The sequence below is a fragment of the Triticum dicoccoides genome, chromosome 2A (assembly GCF_002162155.2).
Source record: "Triticum dicoccoides isolate Atlit2015 ecotype Zavitan chromosome 2A, WEW_v2.0, whole genome shotgun sequence".
Lineage (NCBI taxonomy): Eukaryota > Viridiplantae > Streptophyta > Magnoliopsida > Poales > Poaceae > Triticum > Triticum dicoccoides.
The window spans coordinates 360,128,255-360,142,745 of record NC_041382.1 but is presented as its reverse complement, the minus strand read 5'-3'; positions in this window follow the sequence as shown (position 1 = coordinate 360,142,745).

Here is a 14,491-nt window from a genome sequence, read left to right as displayed (position 1 = left end):
TTAGCGAGCGTTCGCTCGTTCGTTCGTCTTAACGAACGTTTGTTGTTTTTCTTTTCTCGGATTAAATCCGAGATTTTTTCTGATCGCGATTTCTGATCCGATTTTCATTTTAGTATAACTTGTCGCTCGTTTATCTGAATCAGGCGATTCAAGCGCCTGGATTTTCGTCTCGAAACCCTCTATTCGTTTAACCAACTCAAACAAGTTTTTGCCACTGTAAAAATTGCCCTAGATCCAGAATAGTAAATGAAGCCTGTTCCTTTTGTCGTTTGTCTTTCGTTGCTTCGTTCGATTTGATTCTTTTTGCCAACCGGAGTTCTTAAGTTGAACTTTCTGGTTAGATCTCTTATTTGAGTTTTACATGTGCATTACATGAATACTTATTGTATGCTTGTTTGTTTGTCTGTGATAGAATACCCGGAGTGCGCCGCCTGTTACTTCGAATCTCTAGGCTTCGTCGATCATCAGCAAGGCAAGTAACACTTTGATCATGCTTTCCAACTACCCAGTTTTATTGCATTAGATCAATCCTCACACATTGCATGATTAGGATCTAATTAAATTGTGGGATGGGAAGTAGTTGAGGTAGTACCTATTACCTATTGTATTATCAAACCTTTGGGAGTTACTTCTACGTTTGCCTATTATGCCATGCTATGCTAGTAGACATGGATTGGGTGAGTGATATCCATGAAAGATGTGAGTTTGTTAATTAATGGTTTATCTAAGGTGGCAACTTAAACACACATCTGGGTGGATTGAGGTACCAAGGCATTCCAGGATTGCCTGTTGTTTTTCTTTACGGACGCCACCCTGGCCCAAAGGGATCATGAGATTTTTCATACTAGAAACTTCTGTGTGCAGCCACAAGCTATTATGGGCTCTAGCATAGTTGATTAAGTCGTGCGAACTCTTACAGGGTAGACTACAGATGTAGGGGAAAGTAGGTGTAGTGGTCTATCCATCGTAAGGTGCTAGCGCTTCTGAAAGACTATGTCTCGGTCATCCGTCTTCTCAAACACCATGTAGTGCGAGAAACCAAACAGACGCGATCGAGTCTTGTGGGGAAAAGTGCGCAAACCTCTGCAGAGTGTATAAACTAATCATGGTTAGCCGTGTCCCTGGTTATGGATGTTTTGAGTATCTAGTACATGGATTATCATGTGAATCTCAACATGTTACTCAAAAATTTAATTTTGTTGGGTTTTGTATAATGATGATGCTTAATTGGAATTGAGAATGCTGTCAACTATTCTCAATGTTTAACAACTACCATGATAGTTAGATAAAATTTATTCCTTTGAAGTAGGGAAAAATTGGCTTTATGCAAAACTGTAACCATAGAGCTTTCCACCAGCCAAATATGCATATAGAATAGCCTGTTTCATTCCATTACTCTCTATGTGTTGCTTTGCCAGCATATTCCATGTGCTGACCCGTTTCGGGCTGCAACGTTAATGTTGCAGACTTTTCAGACGACGATTAACGAGTTTTTAGGTCGTGGTTCTATACTTAGTGATGCCGTTGGAGTTGATGGACCCACTTATCTTCCAAGCCTTCCGATGTTATCGTTATTAGATGGCCTTAAGCCATATTTATTGTAATAAGCTCTCTTTTGAGACATTCGATGTAATAAGTGTGTGATTGCTACTCTGTTATAAATCCTGCAAGTGTTGTGTGGTGTCAGCATTACTGATCCAGGGATGACACCTGAGCACAGAGATCAGACTGTTTGAGGTCTGGTCGCTACATAGAGCCACGTTGATCACGATTTCGGAGCCTCCCCGTTGTGTTTCTAGCCTTGTTTTTTGTTGATTTTGTCCCTAATTCGAAAATTCCCCCCAAAAATAGCCCCAATTTTTTTTGTGATTTGTTGGTGTGATGAAGTTTTGTTGGATTTGATCCACGGATTTCGTGTGTTGCAGGTAGATCTACCTTTCCATCCACTTTTCCCCAATTTCCATCCATAAGTTCCTCCGAATTTTGCCCGGATTTGACCTCTCCACGCGGTGTTCATCACGTTCGTCTCCGGATCCAGAGCCCAGACATCCGGCCCCTGGCAGCATCACTTCCTCTCCACCGCCCATTTTCCGTCCATATTTCGCCAAATTTTGTTCCGGTGCCCACATATACTTCCGCATACCACCACCTCCTCCGCATACCACCACCATTGCTTACCACGTCCAACTTCGACAATTTTGGTCCAATTTTGCTTTGAGAATTTGAGTTGCGGTTTCGTGTCCTACTTGTGTTTCGGCTATTTAGGTACGGTTCGACATCAACATCACCGCCGCTCATCTTCGCCACAAACGCGTTATCAACAATGACCACCTCGACTACATCTTGGTATTCGTGCCACCATTTTGACACCATACCACACGCAAGAACGGTAACCTCACCTTTGTATTGGACATATCATTCGTTCCATTACATTGATAGATATCATAGTCTTACTCCTTTGCGTCTCTTACCCATCGAGACTAGCTTTTGAGTATTGCCGGCAACGAGACTTGTGCACATTAGTGATCATACTTCCCATAGCATAGATACATCATTGTTGCATATCTTGGTATCATCTCTTGTGTCACAATGTTGTCATCGCATACACAATTGCTATCTTCGTTTGTCAAGCATTGCATGAGAAATGAGCTCAAATAACAAAGAGCCAAACAAGCTTTTAAGCAAAATGGAAAAGGCAAGGAGCTTTTAAGCAAGAACCATAGCATCATACAACATTAAGATTGTCATACTAGATCATCTTGGATCATATCATAGAAACACCTTGCATAGAGCATAATTGGGATAGAAGTCGTTGCATTTTTGCTTAGTAGGTTGTGCACAAGTCTTTGTATCCGCCTATTGTGCAATCGTGCTAGCGTCTCTCTAGTGTTGTGCAACAAGAGCATTTTTGTGGATTCCACATTTTGGCTCATCCTTGGTTGCATGAACCCACTTATCTTTTTGTGTGTGTGTTTCCGTGTACCTTATATTGCTTCGTCTACTTGTTGCTCAACGCTCTTCTTCCACTTCGTCCTCATCAAGACGGACCCGGTCAAGTCGACACTCCGACTTCACCCTCTCCGGCTCAAGTACACTGACATCGAACACTCTTCAACATGCTGCGCGCTACGATCATCAAGCAAGCCTCAATCCTCTATGCGACACCAACTCTCAAGAGCACTGACAACGTCAAACCCAAGAGGCTTTTGCGCTAGCACGAGAATGGCAATGCCAACGCCAGCATGAAGAGGAAGAGCGAGTGCGTCTACACCAAGAAGCACAAGATGCCGAGGCACAACGTCAACCGCAACGATTGCGAGATGCTCAAAAACTTGAGGCACAACAAGCCCTCCAATATTCAAGTCGAGCCGTAACCAACCGAGGCCGACAAGCTCGTGAACATGAAAAAGCATTTCATGAAGAAGCTCACGAATGACGACATCAAGCTCGCATGAAACGTCAAGCTCGACAAGTTCCTCCACAAGTTCACCAAGAGCGTGAAGACAATGGGAATCCTCCACGACAAGAGCAACATGAGGTTGACAACCCTCCTCGCCAAGAGCACAACGAGCTTGACAATCATCAATAACATGGGCGTCATCATCCCCAACCACAACATAATGAAGAGCAACGCTACGGCAAGCTAAATTTCACCATGCCAAAGTTCAATGGAAGCAACGACCCCGAAGAGTACCTTTCATGGGCATTGAAGGTCGACAAAACCTTCCGGTTACACAACTATGAAGAAGAGAAGAGGATCGCGATGGCACCCCTTGACTTCCAAGATTATGTCCTCATTTGGTGGGAACAAGTCATCGAGCGCTGAGAGGCAAGAGGTGAACCACCCATCACTACTTGGGCACAAAACGAAGGATGTCATGAGAGCACGCTTCGTGCCTACCTACTACAACTGTGACCTCTTCAAGAAACTTCAACTACTCAAGCAAGGAACCAAGAGCGTTGAAGAGTACTACAAGGAGATGGAGATAGCCATGATAAGAGCCAACGTCACGGAAGATGATGAGCAACCTATGACACGTTTCTTGAATGGACTCAACTATCCTATCAAGAAGATCACCGACTTCCAACTATACTCGAACCTCATCCAGCTAATGCATCAAGCTACCAAAGCGGAACGTCAAGTGCAAGACGATTACAAGTATGCCAAGTTCTCATCCAAGTCATACGGCTTCCCCAACAACCATGCTTCAATGACTCAAACATTGTCTACCAAGACTTCTACATGCAACGTCGACAAGTTGAGTTCCAAGAAAGCTTCGTCAACCCCAAGTCATCCTCCTACAACGAGCAACTTCAAGCCGAGAGCTTCATCATCATCTACTTTAACTGATGAGACCGTTAAGACAAGTTCCTTCAAATGCTTCACATGCGGAGGCCGAGGCCACAAGTCCTACGAGTGCACCAACAAGCAGACCATGATTCTCAACGACGATGGCACTTATGACTCAATGAGCGAAGGAGAAATGGACGCCCTTGAGCAAGTGAACAATGAAGAAGAACATGTCTTTTGCGATGAAGATTCAAGTCCCGCTCTTGTTGTCTCCAAGGTCTTGACTCTTCAACATCAACAAGAAGAAGACCAAAGATGCCATATCTTTCATACCAAGGCCGGCATCAATGGAAGGTCCATCAAGGTCATCATCGATGGAGGGAGTTGTCATAACCTCGCAAGTGAAGAACTTTGCTCCAAGCTGCAATTGCCCACGACGAAGCATCCTCATCCCTACAAATTCAATGACCTATTGACTCTGGCACTATCCAAGTCGAGCATCAAGTACAAGTCTCCTTCAAAATTGGTGCCTGCGAAGACACTTTGGAGTGCAACATCGTTCCCATGACCGTCTGCCACCTTCTTCTTGGACGCCCATGGCAATTCGATAGAGGTGTCATCCACAACGGTCGAACGAACCACTACATTTTCAAGATGAAAGGAAAGGAGTACGTACTTAGGCCCATGTCTCCAAGCCAAGTGATGGCCGACAAGCAAGCCACCCATCATGGAGGGAATAGTGAGAGAGCGAGCCACCAAAAAGAGAGTGAGTGCCACAAGCCCAAATCGAGCGCCTCCACGATGAGCGACAAGAAGAACTTAGTCCTATTTGCCACCAAAAGTGAGATAAGAGGAGTGTGCGAGAACCCATCTAATGTCCTACACTATGTCCTTTTGTGCAAGGACAATGCAACACAAGCTAACACCTCTCACGCTCTACCTTTAGTGTTGTCTTCTCTTTTGCAGGAATTTCAAGATTTTTCCCCCGACGAGTTACCTCCGGGACTACCTCCACTACGAGGCATCGAGCACCGCATCGACCTCATCCCCGGAGCACCTCTTCCGTACAAAGCTCCCTACCGTGTCAACCCCGAAGAAACCAAAGAAATACAAAGGAAAGTAAAGCATCTCATAGACCATGGACATGTGCGTGAAAGTTTGAGTCCTTGTGCCATTCCGGTCATTCTTATGCCAAATCGAGATGGTAGCTTTCGCATGTGCTCCGATTGTAGACCTATCAATGATATCACCGTTCGCTATAGGTATCCCATTCCACGCCTTGATGATATGCTTGATGAACTTAGTGGTGCCACTATATTCTCTAAAAGTGATCTTAAAAGTGGTTACTATCAAATCCGCATACACGAGGGTGATGAATGGAAAACCGCTTTCAAAACCAAGTTTGGGTTGTATGAGTGGTTAGTTATGTCTATGGGTCTATCGGAAGCACCGGGTACTTTTATGCATCATATGAATCATCTTTTTAGCCCTTACATTGGTGTGTTTGTTGTGGTCTACTTCGAAGATATTCTTGTTTATAGCAAATCTCTTCAAGATCATGTCACCCATGTTCGAACCGTTTTGCAAACTCTTCGAAACGAGCATCTCTTTGCTAACATGGAAACGTGTCGTTTTGGCATTGATACGCTCGTTTTATTGGGTTTTGTTATATCTTCTAAGGGTGTTCATGTAGATGAGTCCAAGATCAATACTATTAAGACTTGGCCCCAACCAACCAACTTGCAACAAGTGCGAAGTTTTCTTGGCCTTGCAGGTTTCTATCGTTGCTTTGTGAAAGATTTTAGCACCATTGCTTCTCCTTTGCATGCTTTGAGGAAGAAGAATGCGCCTTTTGTTTGGGGACCATCCCAAGATACCGCTTTCAATGAGCTTAAGAATTTGCTTACTGATGCTCCCGTTCTTGCTTTACCCAACTTTGACAAGCCCTTTGAGATTCATTGTGATGCTAGTGGTAATGGCATAGGAGGTGTGTTAACACAAGAGAAGCGCCCTATAGTTTATTTTAGTGAGAAACTTTCCGGAGCGCAACTCAATTATCCCATATATGACAAAGAGCTATATGCTTTAGTCCGCGTTCTACACGAATGGAAACACTATCTTCGCCCTCATGAATTCATCATTCATACCGATCATGAAATGCTCAAGTATCTTAAGGGCCAAACCAAGTTGAACAAGCGTCATGCTAAATGGAGTGAATTTATCGAGTCTTTTCCTTATATCATCAAGTACATTAAACGTAAAGACGATATTGTGGCGGATGCCCTTTCCCGCATATGCATACTTGTTACTCAACTTGAATTGAATGTCATTGGCTTTGAGCACATAAAAGACTTCTATGAGCATGATCCTACTTTTGCTACTCCTTATGCAAAATTCTTGACGCATACATCTTGGGAACGCTATTACATCAAAGATGGATATCTTGTGAGAGCTAACAAGCTTTGCATCCCCGAGTCTTCTCTTCGTTTGTTGCTTTAGCAGGAATCTCTTGGAGGAGGCTTAATGGGACATTTTGGACGTGACAAGACTTTTGCTACGCTCTCCAAGAACAATTATTGGCCTAAGATGTTTCGCGACGTCAACCGCTTCACCAACCGATGCTCTACATGTTGGAAAGCTAAGTCTAAAGCTCAATCCCATGGCCTTTACATGCCTCTCCCAATTCCATATAAACCATGGGAAGACATTAGCATGGATTTTGTACTTGGTTTGCCTAGAACTAGAAATGGAAAGGATTCGGTATTTGTCGTTATGGACCGTTTATCTAAGATGGCACATTTCATTCCTTGCAACAAGATAGACGATGCTTCACATGTTGCTAATATCTTTTGTAGAGAAATTTTGCGTCTACATGGAGTGCCAAAGTCGATTGTCTCGAACTGCGACGTCAAGTTCCTAAGCTACTTTTGGAAGACCCTATGCGCCATGCTCGGAATCAAGCTACTCTTATCCACGGCTTACCATCCTCAAACCAACGGCCAAACGGAGGTGACCAACCATACACTCTCCGCTCTACTTCGAGTGCTCTTCGAGAAGAACATCAAGGACTGGGAGGAGTGCCTACCTATCGCCGAGTTCGCCTATGACCGCGCAAGACACTCAACTACCGGCAAGTCCCCCTTCGAGGTCATCTTCGGATTCAACCCATTGTCACCATTGGACATTCTTCCTCTACCACTCCAAGAGCGCATCAATATGGATGCAAGTGCACGTGTGAACCATCTCAAGAAGGTGCATGAAGATACAAGGCACACCGTCGAGCGTCAAGTACAACGACTTGCGACCAAGCTCAACATCAACAAGCACCCTATGGTATTCAACATTGGAGATCTTGTGTGGCTACACCTTCGCAAGGACCGTTTCCCCCACGAACACAAGTCCAAGCTTCAACCATGAGATGACGGACCCTTCAAGGTGCTTGCATGCTACGACAACAACGCATACAAGATCGACATCCCGCGCGACTAGTACGCCATGAGCAACATCTTCAACGTCAAAGATCTCTCCCCCTACCATGGTGATGAGGATTTCGATCCGAGGTCAGATCATCTCCAAGGGAGGGGAGATGATGCGGAGCATCCTACAATCGTCCCCATGGACCTACCATCGCCTCAACAAGAGCCACGAGGACCCATGACACGAGCTAGAGCTAGAGCTCTCGAGAACGAGGTGATTTCTTTCCTTAGTGATATTACATATGATCCTCTCGAGACATGGCTACTACCTAAGTCCCGAGGTGTTGTGAATGATTAGGTACCAAGAGGACCCTTCCAGAGATGCACGTGAAGGTGAACAAGTCCCCAAGTCCATGGATGAAGAGAACCCACGGAAGGAGTAAAGAACGGCTCCCATGATCCGAACATCCGACCATGACCCCAGACGTCCGGCCCCTGGAGCGTCGTCCACCACAAGCTGCGCATCCACCAGGCAACTACAAGCCCCGGACATCCGGCCTTTCCTGAGCTCCCGGATATCCAGCCTCCAGCCCGGAAATCCGGACCCCTCCGAACCCGAGAGTAACAAAGCCAACCGCTCCAGCCCGGACATCCGGCCCGACACCCGGACGTCCGGCCTCCCCTGTTTGCGCACAGTGAAGGGCCGAGGCCCGTGTACCCCTTCAACCCCCTAGACTATATATACTTCTCCTCATCCCTCTTTCTAGGGTTAGCATTGGTTTAGCTCAAATTTAGAGATAGAGCATTGCTCATCCACATCGGATCTACTCCACGAGAGAGACTACAGCTCCTCTTCGGAGAAGATCCATTTGGATTCAAGACCCCGTTATGGGAAGATCCCCTTGTGGATTCAAGACCTCCTCACAGAGAAGACCGACTACCTTTGTATTGTCCTTAGTTGTCCATGGATCGTGTGATCTCTTATGTACTCGAGGATCTAGTACTTGTGTGACTATTTCGTGTTGGTTTAGTGATTCTCTCGTGTTTTTCCTTGTGTTTCCCCTCGTTTTCCCCCTTGTGTTCTTCATGTTGTTCGCGGGATCCGCTCCTTTCATGAAAGATCGGCCAATTAGGGTTCCACCCTACATCACAAAAGGAACATCCTTCTTTGTAAGCTCATTGAGAGGTGCAACAATGGTTCTGAAATCTCTCACAAAACGCCTATAGAATCTAGCGAGGCCAAGAAAACTCCTGACTTGTGTGACCGTTTTGGGCTGCCGCCAACTCTGAATAGCTTCAATCTTGGCTTTATCAACTTCAATTCCCTGTGGAGTAAAAACATAGCCAAGAGAAGATACTCGGTCGGTGCAGAAGGTGCACTTCCCAAGGTTACCAAACAAACGTGCATCACGTAGAGCAATAAAAACAGCACGCAAATGTTCCAAATGTTCCTCCAAAGATCTGCTATAAATCAGTATATCATCAAAATAGACTACCACAAATCGTCCAATGAAAGCATGTAAAACTTCATTCATTAGTCTCATGAAAGTACTAGGTGCAGTAGTTAACCCAAAAGGCATGACTAACCACTCATATAAACCAAACTTAATTTTAAATGATGTTTTCCATTCATCTCCCAATTTCATACGAATTTGATGGTATCCACTATGCAAATCAACTTTGGAGAAAATTGTAGAGCCACTCAATTCATCAAGCATATCATCTAGCCTAGAAATAGGATGACGATAAAGAATAGTAATATTATTAATGCCTCTACAATCAACACACATACGCAACGTACCATCCTTTTTAGGCACTAGTATAATAGGAACAGCACAAGGACTACGAGATTCACATATGTAACCTTTGTCGAGCAGCTCCTGTACTTGACGCATAAGCTCCTTCGTCTCCTCTGGATTGGTACAGTATGGTGCACGGTTGGGTAGCGATGCACCGGAAGTTAAGTCAATTTGAGGCTCAATCCCTTGAATAGGTGGTAATCCCGGTGGCACGTCTTGTGGGAAGATGTCAGCGAACTCCTGCAAAATGTTAGTGACAGCAGGGGGCAAAGAGGAAGGCACGTCCTCGAATGAAAATAATGCCTCTTTGCACACAAAAGCATAGCAAACAGATTTGCTGAAATCTAGCTCATCAATATCAGATTTTGTGGCAAGTAAACATGCACTTTTCAATTTAATTTCAGAAGCAACACTAGATGGTTTATTATTAGGTTTCATTTGTTGCTGAAATTCTTTTGCCACAATCTGATTTCCACTCTTATTTTTCTCCTATTTTGCTTTATTAGCTCTATTAATGTCATCTTTCAAAATGGATTTAGGAGTCATAGGAAACAAAGTAATATGACTATCCTTATAAACAAGAGTATACTGATTATTTCTACCATGGTGTACAGAATTTTTATCAAATTGCCATGGTCTACCAAGTAATAAGGAACATCCTTGCATGGGTACCACATCACAATCAACATAATCAGTATATGTAGAGATACTAAAATGCACACGAACAATATGTGTTACCTTAACCTTGCCACTGTTGTTGAACCATTGGATGTAGTAAGGATATGGAGGTGGTCTTGTGGTGAGAGATAGCTTCTCCACCATCTCCATGCTAGCCAAGTTGTTTCAGCTCCCTCCATCTATGATGACGCGAACATAACGTTCCTTCACAACTCCCTTTGTATGGAACAAATTATGCCTCTGATTTTGTCAGCTTGTGTAACCTGCACACTCAAAACACGTTGAGCAACTAAACATTCATACATGTCAGCATCTTCAGCAGCCATGTATTGCGTCTCATGACCAGTATCATCTCCACCATGTTCTTCATGCGCAATAAGAGCCAAAATCTCCTCATCATAGTCACTAGCGGACTCATACCCACCATCCTCAGTAGCAATCATCACACGCCGAGATTCGCATTCTATCGCAAAATGTCATCTTCCCTTACAACGACGACAAATAATATCACTTGTGTGCCTTGTTGATGCCATGGAAGAAGAAGAGCTCTGGGCAAGGCCGGCGGGTGTGCTCTCGGCAGATAGTTGTGGTTGTGCCTGCTTTCTTGTATCAAGGCTGGTGGTGGCACCTGATGGAGGTGCTGGTGCAGTGGAAGTAGACGATGCATGTGGTGTCCATGATGAAGATCGACGTGCGGAAAAGTTAGTTCGCGCCAATGCCGGTCGATCCTGCACTTCACGTTTAGCTTTACAAGCAAGATGGAATAAACGAGTGATATTATTATACTCCTTATACTCTTGAATGGTCTGGATCTCTCTATTTAATCCACCCATAAAACATGCAAGCATAACTTTATTCTCCTCAACTATACCACATCTAATAATGCCAGTTTGTAATTCTTGATAATATTATTTTAAAAAAAATCGTAGTCTTAAACGCTGCAATTTTTGAAGTAATTCACGTTGATAATATGGTGGAACCCAACGAGTATGCATAGCAGTTTTCAAAGCAGCCCAAGTAGCTAGAATATGATATAATCTATAATGTTCAGACCAACAAACACGTGCAAAACTAGTGAAACCACAAACAGCAGCAGGAACACGTCCCTCCTCGGGATATTGCAAACATGTAAAACGTTTTTCAGTTTCTAACTCCCAAGTAAGATATATATCAGGAACATATCTACCCTCAAATGGTGGAATATTCAACTTCAGTTTAGGAAAAAGGTCATGATCTCGTACCTCAGGTGGTGGTGCAGCCCTACCATTGCGATGATATACCTAAGGACGACCTGGTGGTGGTGGTGCTGGTGCTTGCACGTAGTTCTGATTTTGATCAACCTCATCCTCATAATGGTCCTCCACGTCTGCAGTAGCAGCATGAGCTACAGAAGCATCAACAGTGGCACCGGAATTTTGCCCAGGGTCAATGGGAACGTGTTGTGCTCGTCCCACTTGATTTGGAAGGCGACGTTGTTGTTGTTGTAGAGGTGCGTTAGGTGTAGCTTGTCGGGTGGTTGGTGCGACATATGCCAGTGGATGGCTTATCATTGTGGGAGCCAATAAAACATCGCCGGTGCCTGGAAACGGGATAAGGCGAAGACATGCACACCAGCAAATCTTACCCAGCTTCAGGCCTCTCCGTGGAGATAACACCCCTAATGCTGCTCTGCGGGGTCTCCGCATGATCACTAGCTTGGTGGGTTGCCACAGAATGCTCCTTGAGCTGTTCGGTGAAAGGATGAGGGACGGACAGGCTAGCCTGCTCCTCTTCTCCTTGTGGTGTCTAAAATCTATCCAAAGAGTGATCTCCCTCTGCATGGGAACCCTGGGGGGTTTATATAGGCCTACCACCTAGGGGTACAATGGTAATCCGGCTGGGCGTGGGCCCCAGCCGTCTGTGTCTACGCCCGCCGGCTTCTCCGCCGACTGGTGGGGCCCGCCGACTGGTAGGCCCACCGGCTGCCGACCCTTTGGCCGACAGGCCGGCCCCACCGCTCGGGGGTCTTGTCGGGGGCTGGTTACTGTTACCTTGCCCCTGGTGACGATGGCTTTGTCGTGGTAAGCATGGCTACAGTGCCACCGCGAGGCGGCTCATCACTGTAGCCTTACCTTCTCTTGTCTCCTTAATGAAGCACCTCCTCGGAGGGAGAGAGCTGGCCGGCTGTTGGAAGCCGGCCATACCCTTGGCCGACTGTGGGAAGCCGGGCCGCCCTCAGGATCTCCCTGGCTGAGGGGGCCCGCCACCCACGGGTCATACTGACCCCTCGCCGTGGGTGACGTCACGGTCATCATGGCAACAGTGCCGCGCCGGATGGGAATGGCCGCCTCGTACGGTGCATTGTGGCCATGCGTGCGCCGGGATGCGGGGGTGGCAGGCTTTACTGTAGCCACGCCCCGTCTTGTCACCGTTATGTGGGTGCGGACTCTAAGGGCGAGTTCTTAGCTTCCTGCTGAAGGCCGCCTCCAGAGAGTCAGCCCTTTTATGGCTGGCTTCTAGAAGTCGGCCTTCTCGTAGTCTTGTTTCTCAAGGATTTCAGGGCTGGGCTGCCCTTGCGCAGCCGGCTTGAGAGGTAGCCGGCTGGGGGAAGACGGCCCCATGTCTTGGAAGCTTGGAGGCTTGTTCGGCCTATAATTTCTCTAAAGTACCAGGGGAAGCCGGCTAGGCTACCCGTGGTCATTTACTCCGACAGTAGTCCCCGAAGCTGGTTGGGCTCTGAGGCAGAAAAAAGTCGAGGAGCCCAGTCAGCTTCCTATCTTGAGGAGCCGGGAACCAGAAACCTATTTCGACTAGGCGCGCGGTATCTTAGAGATCTCGAAGTTTGAAGGCGGGCGCCAGTCGGCGCGCGAGTCCAACTGTGAACCGACCGCTCGTCGTCTGTGCGCCACGTGGCATCCTCCGGCTGGAGGAGCCTGCCAGCCCACGTGCGCGACGGGACGCCGCCGCAGTCTGGGGCCGTCCACTACAGGGCCTCGGCCCATGCACGGATCTTTTGCGGCCTAGACGGACCGCGCACGCCCCAGTGGCGGTTTTCTCATGCCGTATTGGCGCAATAATCGCGGGGCGTGGGGGGAGTGGGTGCAGTTAATCCCACGCCCCCCACGTCCTGCCTCCTCGGCTTCGCCGCATGAAGCTATAAATAGGGGTAGAGGAGGGGAGCGCCAAAACGCTCGTGCGCTCTCCCTCGCTCCGCCCCCTCATTCTTCTTCCTTCTCTCGTCGCGACAGCCACCTGCCGCCGCTCGGCCTTCCTGCCAATCTTCTTGGCTCACCGCCGCTTCATCACAGCTGGGTCATGCGCCCTCCTTTCATCGTACCTTCCTCCTCGCCGCGTCGTCCCCATGGCGTTGTCGAGCTCTTGGGACGGCTCCAACGTCCATGAGGACCACGTTGACTTCCTCCGTCGGACGCGGCGGTTGCTGGGCGCGGATCTCGTATGGGTCCGCCTCGCGCTGGAGAGGGAGATCTCGCCGGCACCAGAAGAGGATGAGCGGGTGATCTTCTGCTCGCAATGCCTGCGTGGCTTCGGCCTGCCGGCGAGCGGGTTCCTCCGCTCGTTCCTTGAATTTTATCATCTCCAGCCGCATCACCTTACTCCCAATGTGGTGATGCTGCTGTCGGCCTTCGTCACCCTGTGCGAGGGTTTTCTCGGCGTCCCCCCCACACTTGAACTGTGGGGAGAGTTTTTTCAGTGCAAGCTCGGCACCGTCGTCGCGGGCGTGCCCACCCCATGTGGTGCCTTCATCGCCATGCGGAGGGCGAGCGACAACAACCCGTTTCTGCTCATCCTGCTGATCTAGTCGGTGAAGCTCTGGCAGAAGTCCTACTTCTACGTGAAGAATATTGCTCCGCAAGGTGACTTCGTCAACCTGCCGGCTTACATAGCCGGCCCACCGGATGGGAGCCAACCTTCATGGTCCTTCCGGTCCAGGTCGCTGTCTTCGGGCGGGTTCGCCTCCGTTGCCCGGCTCTGGGTGATGATCCAGTCGGAGGGTCTGTCCGGAGCCGACCTGGTGGCCGCCTTCGTGGAGCGTCGGGTGCTCCCGCTCCAGGGCCGACCTCATATGATCTGCCAGATGAGCGGCCGCTTCGACCCGTGCCGGCTAAGCACCAAGGAGATGCCTCACGCCGAGGTGTCTTACATGGTGAACTACATCTCCAACTACAAGCTCACCGAGGATTGGCAGTATGGCAAGGTGCCGTACTCTCGCGCCAATCCTCCACCGGTGGTAAGTTTCTCTTCCTCTTTGCTCGTTGCCAAGTTCATTGTGGCCGACTCCTGACCAGCCGGCCTTTCATTGGCAGAAC